The sequence below is a fragment of the Dromiciops gliroides genome, chromosome 3, assembly GCF_019393635.1.
Source record: "Dromiciops gliroides isolate mDroGli1 chromosome 3, mDroGli1.pri, whole genome shotgun sequence".
Classification (NCBI taxonomy): domain Eukaryota; kingdom Metazoa; phylum Chordata; class Mammalia; order Microbiotheria; family Microbiotheriidae; genus Dromiciops; species Dromiciops gliroides.
Genome location: NC_057863.1, coordinates 663,449,044 through 663,459,004, shown reverse-complemented (window position 1 = coordinate 663,459,004; position 9,961 = coordinate 663,449,044). Strand labels below are relative to the sequence as shown.

Genomic DNA, 9,961 nt, shown 5'->3' with positions numbered 1-9,961 from the left:
CTGTGAAGCCTTAAGGAGCCACTAAAGGATTTTGTTCAAGGGAGTAACATCATTGGAACTTCAGTACCCAGAAATAGATTACCTCAGGCTTGAATTATTCTACCTAGTTTGCCCCAATCTCTCCTCCTCCAATTCAAGGTAGACATATCAAAGGAATAATTTTCCTAAAGTATTTTTCTTAATTGTTGTTCTTGTTCTTCTTATTATAATTATATGTGTATCTGAGGGTTTGTACATTTCTCAATGAAGTATATTTTTCTGTCTTTGTTTCATTATATCACATTTATTATGTTACTCCCTGGCTAAATAAAATTTGCAATTTGTTATTGAGTCACAGAATATGAAATGAACTGATAGGCCACCTGGTTAAAACCATATGTTAATATTAACATGAATCCACTGGAGAACATACATGAGTGGTCCTGAAGCATTTGTGGCCTAGGAAAGTGATGCCTTTATCCTCTTTTAGATAATGCTTGGTGGGGCAGCTAGGTGGTGCAGTGGATAAAGCACCGGCCCTGGATTCAGGAGAACCTGAGTTCAAATCCAGCCTCAGACACTTGACACTAGCTGTGTGACCCTGGGCAAGTCACTTGTTCCTCATTGCCCCACAAAACAAAACAAAACAAAACAAAGAAACCGCCTCATCTAGATGATGCTTGGACTAGTTGGCTTATTGGATCCCTTCCAACTCTAAGATTCTGAAAGTATGTGAAAGCACTTCAAGTTTCCTTCAATTCACTCTCCTTAAATACTTGGGTGAGGGCAAGAAAAAATACCCAGGGCCATCAACTCCTTGTACAAGCTCCAAATTTTACCTCAGGAGTAGTATGTGTCTTTGGTACCAATTTCCTAAAATTGGGCCTGTTTCCAAGTCTACTATTCTATCAGAATGAGGTTTGTGAAAGCTAGAGTTAAGGAGAAAATCTGAACTTCATGTAGAAATAGAGAAATGTGGGCTTCAGTTAGTCTTATTTTCCCATGTGGTGAAGGTTAAAGCATAGCATGGCTTCTGGCAAATACTAGACACTTAACAAATGCTTGTTGATTAATAGACTTTTATACCTTGCAGGAAGAAAATTAAATATTTGAAAAAGAAGAACTAAGCAATGAATATGAGTATTTCATAATTTAAATCTTTTGATGATGTTTCAGTTCCATCTTCTCCAGGTAACCATCAATTCTATCACTTTCTCCCCTACACAAGATTCTTTCCCTTATCTTTTCTCAATGTTGTCTTTCAATATGTCTGAGATTGGGTATTGGTGGTATCCAGGGATACAGCTAGGCATAGTGGATAGAGCAACTGGGCCTGGAATCTGAAAGATTTGTGTTCAAATCTGACATAATACATTTCCTACCTCATCACCCTAGAAAAGTCACTTCCCCTCTGCTACCCTCACTTTCCTCATATGTAAAATATAGATGACAATAGCACTTACCTCCCAGTGTTGTTGCAAAAATCAAGTGAGAAAATGGAAAGCATTTAGCATAGTGCCTGCCATATAGAGGCTAATTGTTTAATATTACTATCATGATGATCATCATTAGTGTGCCTGAACCTTTACTGAAGTATATTTTCCTGTACTTTTGTTCTTTTTATACTGAGTTGAGGAATTCTGTTTAATTGTGAGACACACACAAATAGATTTGGGGTGTTGTAGACTCCATAAAGGTAGGGAGGTTGTTTTCATCACTAAGTCAGTGAAGATCTATCCACGGTTCTGTGTTGAAATGTGAGTGTAAATATGGGACAAAGAACTCAATAGTAGCTCAAAGAGACTAACTGCAAACATTGGCCAGACATGTCAAAGGTCTTTTCCTCCCCAGGATCATAAGGGAGACTAGGTGAAAGTATTGGCAAATCAGCATGTCAGCTCCAAGTTCATGTCTGAATTGTAATGGCCTAATACATTCATTTCTATTTTTCTTCCTCCCCATTATTTTTTGCCCTTTTCCATGCAGAAACATTCACAAAAATAACACTCATTTTTGGTTGACAATCAAAAATTGTGCCTAATATGAGTACTATACAGGAGGTATGTGACAAGGGACATGATGAAGAAAGGGCAATGAACACTAGTATAAAGGAATAGTTGGGCTAACATACATAGACATACATGCACACATATGTATACACTACATGAGCAAGAACCTACACTGAAGGAAACAAGGGCGTTGCTACTCACACATATTAGCCCTTTTAAAAGTTATTTTTGTTATCTAAAATACTTTTTATTTGAATAAAACAAGGAGAACTGAGTGTGAATGGGGTGTTTGATTAATCAAAGTCATAGTGTGAGAGAATTAGTCATGTCCTGTGTGATGTCATCATTCCCTAGGAAACCTGTTATAACTGTATAAAAGGAAACAGCAATCTCCGAACCAGAGATCCCAGGAGGTCTAGAAATTAACAAGTAGGAGGGTGTCATGCAGAGCTGAGCCTAAAGGGAATCAGGAAAAAGAGATTAAGAAGGAAAGACTGAGCTGTGACAGAGAAGAATGACTTGGAATCAAGCTACTGCATGAGTCTGAATCTCAACCACAGCTAGGTCGATATCTAAAGGAAGCTCCTTGCTGCATTGGTGCTAAATTGGTTTGCCTTTTAAGGCCAGAACATTATATACTCATAAGAGTCTGGGTGATTTCCTTGCAAGACCTTCCGCTGTTGACAGCATCATAGCAATTTCTAAACTCCCTCACCTAAAAATAGGGAGAGGAGACACAACAGAGAAAGAAGCTACATCAGTTTCATGACAAATCTGGATGACAGAGGGCCCTCTTCCACAGCTGGGGCTCTCAGCAGCTTATCCTCCTCTGATGCCCAAACTTCTTAGAACAGTATATCCAGATACTAGGTACCCACAAGTATCATCTCCCTTCCCTCCCCACACTTTCCAACTTCCTTTTGTGTGTTGTCTTCCCCCATCACGTTGTAAACTCTTTGACAGCTGGGGTTGTTTTTTCTTATTTGAATACCTAGCACCTAGCACAGTAGCTGGCACATAGTAGGCACTTAATATTTATTAAAATGAAGTGAATTGAAGTAGTGGAGAAATCAGCCAACCTTCCTATTTACAAACCACTGCCAGAGACCTGAGGGGACCCTGCAAAGATGATCCATTATGATCACTTCTTGCAATAGATGAAATATTTAGATTCTCTGGTAAGTTGAGATTTATGGACATTCACTTTGGTAGACTAAGCCAAAAAAAAACACAGCATACCAATCATACAAAGTCTGCCTGACCTAGAAAGGAACTCATAAACACATATTTTAAATGAAGAAGACCTTGCATAATATACCTCAATAACTAATAACACTGTAATGTGACCTAGAACCTAAAAAAGCACAGGGCTAGGAAGGCAGACAGAAGTTCTGATGAGATCAACTGGCATTGACATAGGGGCAAGTGGTGAGCAGGTCACAGAGAAAAAATAGATTTCTGACCAATGATCAGACTGGCTGACAATATCCCACAAAGAGGCAGGGAAACCCTCACACATGTATCCCTAAAAGACAGCAGATGCTTACTCACTTTTATTGGCATTGGGGATCAGATAACTCTCACCCTTACCCTGTGGGTGGACCTGAGAGAACTGAATTGGACTTAATTGACCAAGACTAGCGTGGAGCCACAAGTTTATGGTTCAGACATAGGTTTAGCTTCTTTTGAAGCTTCAAACCATGTTGCAGGTCTTTTAAGTTGTGGTTGTGAAGGGGAAGCTAGGTAGTGCAGTAGGTAAAGCACTGGCCTTGAATTCAGAAGGACCTGAGTTCAAATCAGGTATCAGACACTTGACACTTACTAGCTGTATGACCTTGGGCAAGTCACTTAACCCTCATTGCCCTGTCCCCCCCCCCAAAAAAAATTTTGTGGTTGTGAACCTTAATGTCTTCCACAGAACCACCCACTGTCCTTAGCCAATAAGTCAATCTGTCCCCCATCAACTTCTACTATGTCAGCTAATGGTTTTGAGGGATCATATTGTCCCAGTCACTCAGGCTCCGAACTTGGTGCCATCTTTAATTCTTCATTCCCATGCCCCTCCATATTCAATATGTGGCCAAGGGTTGTCAATTTTACCTTTTGAAACATACCTCAAATGCCACCTCCTCTCTTCTAACCCTGCTGGCCCCCTGATGCAGGCTTTTATCCCTTCATGCTTGGACTATCCCAGTCACTTCTAGGGGTCTCCCTGTTCCCTCCACACTTCAGTCCATTTTCTACCTGGCTGTTGAAGCAATCTCCCAAAGCATGAATACAACTATGTCACCACTCGTCCCTACCTCACCGATCACCCCTTCCCCCAAACTGGCTCAATAAACTCCAGGAACTCTCCATCACCTCCAGAAGTGATTATAAAATCTCCTGTTGCACTATTAAAGCTGTTTAAAATCCCCCCCAAAAAATACATTTCCAGTCCCTTGTTAACCTTACACTCCTCAAATACTCTTTCACTTATTGATACTGGCCTTCTTGCTCTTGGTCCCACAAGATATTCTATCTCCTGAATTTTCACTGGCTGGAATTCCCTTGTTCCTCAAATCCTGCTTCTGGATTCTCTGAATTCCTGCAAGTTCAAACTAAAATCCTTCATTTGACAAGAAGCCTTTCTTGATACTCCTTGAATCTAGTCCATCCCCTCTGTCAAATATCTCCAATTTGTCCTGTATGTATCTATGTGTAGCTACTTCCATTTTCCTCCCCCCTTATTCTATAAGATCCTTGAGGGTAGAGGCTGTTTTTCCTTTCTTCATATCATCAATGCTTAGTACATTGCCTGGCCCATAGTAGATACTTCATAAATGTTTATTGATTGACTGACATTACAACAAATAGTAGCTGCACCTAGAAAAGGACATTAGATAAACATTCCTCCCATCCCACAAGAGCACCACTGATTGTAGTAATGTTATATGTCCACATTCACAGGCCACATTCTCAGTGGTTCCTTTAGAATATGAGTTGGAAATGTACCAGAATGTCATGAATTCTTTTCATTTTTGTTCAGTTACTTAGGCTCTGAATGCAAGTTATCTTCCAACACATTGAGAACATGAGTCCAGTTGAAATCATGCTCAGTTTTGTCTTCTCCTCTCAGACTGCCATTGGGTTTCTGGGAAATTCCTTCCTTGTGTTTCTCTTCACATTCATATTCCTAACTGCACATAAGATACAATACTCATACAGCTGGCTTGGGCCAACTCCTTGATGCTCCTCTTCAAGGGTATCCCTCAGACGATTGCAGCTTTGGGCCTGAAGAACTTCCTGGATGACTTTGGCTGTAAAATTGTCTTATACCTTTACAGAGTAGCTCGTGCTGTTTCCCTGAATGTGACCTGCCTCCTGAGCATCTTTCAGGCCCTCACTATTACTCCTAGGACTCCCAGATGGCTAAGGCTTGAAAGCAGAACCACAAAGTACATCATCCCCTGAAGCCTTCTCTGCTGGATATAATATTTTATTATAAATATCACTGTTCTTGTGAGAATTAAAGGGCTAGTGCCCTCCAGAGACATCTCAAACCTACTGGATTATGGGTACTGTTACACTTCCATGCCCCCTATAATTAATGCTGCACTGTTTGCAATGCTGATCTCTCTCCCTGATGTTGCCTGTGTAGGGTTCATGATCTTTGCTAGTGGCTACATGATGTTTTTTCCTGAAAAAGCACCACAAAAGAGTACAACACATCCATATGTCCAGCCTTTCTCCAAGAGCCAACACTGAGATCAGAGCCACCCAATCCATCCTGGTGTTGGTCAATAGTTTTGTGGGCTTTTCCTCACTCAATTCTATTTTAGTAATTCATATGCATTTTAAAGCCCCACCATGTTGGTTGTTACACAGCTCAAACATCCTGGCTGCCTGTTTCCCAATTATAAGTCCATTTGTGCTCATCAACACTGACTCTCAACTTCTAAGGTACTGGCATGCTCTCTGGAGAACCCCAAATACTTTGCCTTTCTTGGTGTCTCCAGTACTTAGCAAAGAACCTAGGCCATTGTAATCACTTATAAGGATGACAGGGAAAGTCTGCTGTACCAGGCTGAGAAGGGAGCTCAGCCTAGCAGCACAGAACCAGCCCCAGGCAAGCTGCTCCTCCAGAGCCTTGAATCATCAGTGTCAGTGGCTACTTCTGGAACTAAGCTCACAGACCAGTGAGGGGGTCCAGCAGTTGGCATGGGCAAGACAGCTGTGGTCTCTACTGGAGCTGAGGTGGAGCACCCATCTTCTGAACCAGGAAGCTGACTAGAGTGGCAGTGGCCCACCCAGTGAGGTAGGGGCACAGGCATGTCAAGCTTACCACCACAGTAAATCAGATTTCTGCTTCTGGGTTAAAGAGTAATCAGGCCGGAAGATGGCAGAGAGGAAGCAGCAAGCTGCCTGAGCTCTCCTTCTATTCCCTCAAAACAAACATTAAATCAAGTCTCTGGACAGATTCTGAAACTACAGAACGTGAAAAGAGACAGAGAGACACAGTCCTCCAACCAGAGATAATTTAGAAGACTTCAGGAAAAGGTCGGTCTGACTTGGGCAAAAGGGAGGCCCAGCGCAGGGCAGCAACCCAGTGCCTAGGGGGTCAGGGCAAGTCAGCAGGAGCTGCGGGCCACAGCCAAACAACTGAGGCCCCTGGAACCTGGTTCAAAAATCTGGTGGCCAAGAAGGACAGTGGAAAAACCTACCTGCACCGGCCAAGAGGGCCACGAATGGGTCAAGCGGGATCAGACGACCTGGCTGGCCGAGCACAATCAGACAGGAAGTGCAGGGCGGGGCATCTCCACACACCATAAAGGCCTCAGAGTAAAAACCCGGTCACACAGCACGTATACCCCTGCACAAGAATCCCAAAACAGGGACCCTGGTGCCCCCAGAGCAGACCTCAACTTAAAAAATAAATAAATAAGCTGCAATAATGAGTAAGAAGCAAAAAAGAGCCCTCTCCATTGAGAGCTTCTGTATCAATAGGGAAGAAGCCAACACAAACTCAGATGAGGACAATAGCCTCAAATTGCCTACATCTGAAGCCTCACGAGGGAAGGTGAATTGGTCTCAAGAACAAAAAGCCTTCCTGGAAGAGCTCAAAAAGGATTTTAAAAATCAATTGCGAGAGGTAGAAGAAAAAATGGGGAGAGAAATGAAAGCAAAACAAGAAAACTATGAAAAAAGAATCAGCAGCTTGGAAAAGGAAGCACATAATTTCACTGAAGAAAACAAAGCCTTAAAAAATTCATTTGGCCAAATGGAAAAAAAGGTACATAATCTCACTGAAGAAAACAATACCTTAAAAAATTCATCTGGCCAAATGGAAAAAAAGGTGCATAATCTCATTGAAGAAAACACTGCCTTAAAAAATTCACTTGGCCAAATGGAAAAAAAGGTACATAATGTCACTGAAGAAAACAATGCCTTAAAAATTAAAGTGGGACAGTTGGAAGATAAGGAATCCATGAGACACCAGGAATCAGTCAAGCAGAATTAAAAAAATGAAAAAATAGAAGAAAATGTGAAATACCTCATTGGAAAGACAACTGATCTGGAAAACAGATGGAGGAGAGACAATTTGAGAATCATTGGACTGCCTGAAAGCCATGACCAGAAAAAGAATCTAGACACCATATTCCAGGAAATTATTAAGGAGAACTGCCCTGATATCATAGAATCAGAGGATAAAATCATCATTGAAAGAATCCACCGATCACCTCCTGAAAGAGACCCCAAAAGGAAAACTCCAAGGAATATTGTAGCCAAATTCCACAATTATCAGGTGAAGGAGAAAATACTCCAAGCAGCCAGAAAGAAGCAATTTAAATATCATGGAGCCACAGTCAGGATTGCTCAGGACCAGGCAGCTTCAACATTAAAGGACCGCAAGGCTTGGAATATGATATTCCGGAAGGCAAAGGAGCTTGGATTGCAGCCGAGAATCTATTACCCAGCAAAAATGTGCATTCTCTTTCAGGGGAAAAGATGGACATTTAATGACATTGGGGACTTTCAATCTTTCCTGGTGAAAAGACCAGAACTGAATAGAAAATTCGATCTCAACATACAAGACTCAAGAGAAGTTTAAAAAGGTAAACAGAGGGGGGGAAAAAAAGGTTACCCTATTAGGTTAAACTGTTTATATCCCTACACAGGAAAATAATACTCATAACTCTTAAGAACTGTAAATGTATTTGGGCAGAGAGAAGGACTTTACATAGAGGGTATAAATATAAATTGTCTTTGATGTGATGATACAAAAGAATTAAGGGGTTAAAAAGGGAGTCTATGGGGAGGAGAGGAAAGGGGAGATGGAATGGGATGAATTATATCATATGAAGAGGTGGAAAAAAAAACCTATTACAATAGAGGGAAAGAAAGGAGGGGGGAACATTGTTTCAACCCTATTCTCATTAGATTTGACTCAAAGAGGGAATAACATATACGTTCATTGGGATAAAGAAATTTAACTCATTCTTTAGGGAAGCAAAAGGGGAAGGGAAAGGGGGGGACTGATAGAAGGGAGGACAAAAGCAAGGGAGAAAAGGGTAAAGAAAAGAGAGGGGGGTGATAAAAAGGGAGGGCAGATCGGGGGAGGCAGGGGTAAGAAGTAAAACGTCGGTGAGGAGGAATAGCGTGAAAGAAGGGGGTAAATAGAATGGAGGGTAATAGACAGTCAGTAATAATAACTGTGAATGTGAATGGTATGAACTCTGCTATAAAACGGAAGTGAATTGCAGAGTGAATTAAAAATCAGAATCCTACAATATGCTGTTTACAAGAAACACATTTGAAGCAGAGAGATACACACAGAGTAAAGGTAAAAGGCTGGAGCAGAATATATTATGCCTCAGCTAAAGTAAAAAAGTCAGGGGTAGCAATCCTTATCTCAGACAAAGTGCAAGCAAAAATAGATCTCATTAAAAGAGATAAGGAAGGAAATTACATCTTACTTAAAGGTACTATAGATAATGAAGTAATATCAATATTAAATATGTATGCGCCAAGTGGTATAGCATCCAAGTTCTTAGAGGAGAAGTTAAATGAGTTACAAGAGGAATTAGACAGTAATACTATACTAGTGGGGGATCTGAATCTCCCCCTCTCAGAATTAGATAAATCTAGCCAAAAAATAAATAAGAAAGAAGTGAATGAGGTGAATAGATTACTAGAAAAGTTAGACGTGATAGATGTCTGGAGAAAATCGAATGGGGATAGAAAGGAATATACCTTTTTCTCAGCAGTACATGGCACATTTTCAAAAATTGACCATGTATTAGGGCACAAAAACATCATAGTCAAATGTAGAAAGGCAGAAATAGTAAATGCATCCTTCTCAGATCATGATGCAATAAAAATTACATGTAAGAAAGAGCCAGGGAAAAGTAGAATGAAAATCAGTTGGAAACTAAATAATTTCATTCTAAAGAATGAATGGGCCAAACAAGAAATCATAGAAACAATCAATAACTTTATCCAAGAGAATGACAATAATGAGACAACATACCAAAATCTATGGGATGCAGCCAAAGCAGTGCTTAGGGAAAAATTTATAGTTCTAAATGCTTACATGAATAAAAAAGAGAAAGAGGAGATTAATGAATTGGGCATGCAACTTAAAAAGCTAGAAAAAGAACAAATTAGAAATCCCCAATTAGACACTAAATTAGAGATCCTGAAAATTAAAGGAGAAATTAATAAGATTGAAAGCAAAAAAACTATAGAATTAATCAATAAAACTAAGAGCTGGTTTTATGAAAAAACCAATAAAATAGATAAAATATTGGTTAATTTGATTTAAAAAAAAAGAAAGAAGAAAACCAAATTACCAGTATCAAAAATGAAAAGGGTGATGTTACCACCAATGAAGTGGAAATTAAGTCAATAATTAGGAATTATTTTGCCCAACTGTATGCCAATAAATTTGACAATCTAAATGAAATGGATGAATATTTACAAAAATACAAACT

The 9,961-nt window shown here is 40.1% G+C and overlaps 1 pseudogene; it reads left to right on the top strand.

The window, feature by feature from the left end:
• Positions 1-5,061: 5,061 nt before the first annotated feature.
• LOC122748420 lies at positions 5,062-6,015 on the top strand (annotated as a pseudogene).
• The last annotated feature ends 3,946 nt before the right edge of the window (positions 6,016-9,961 follow it).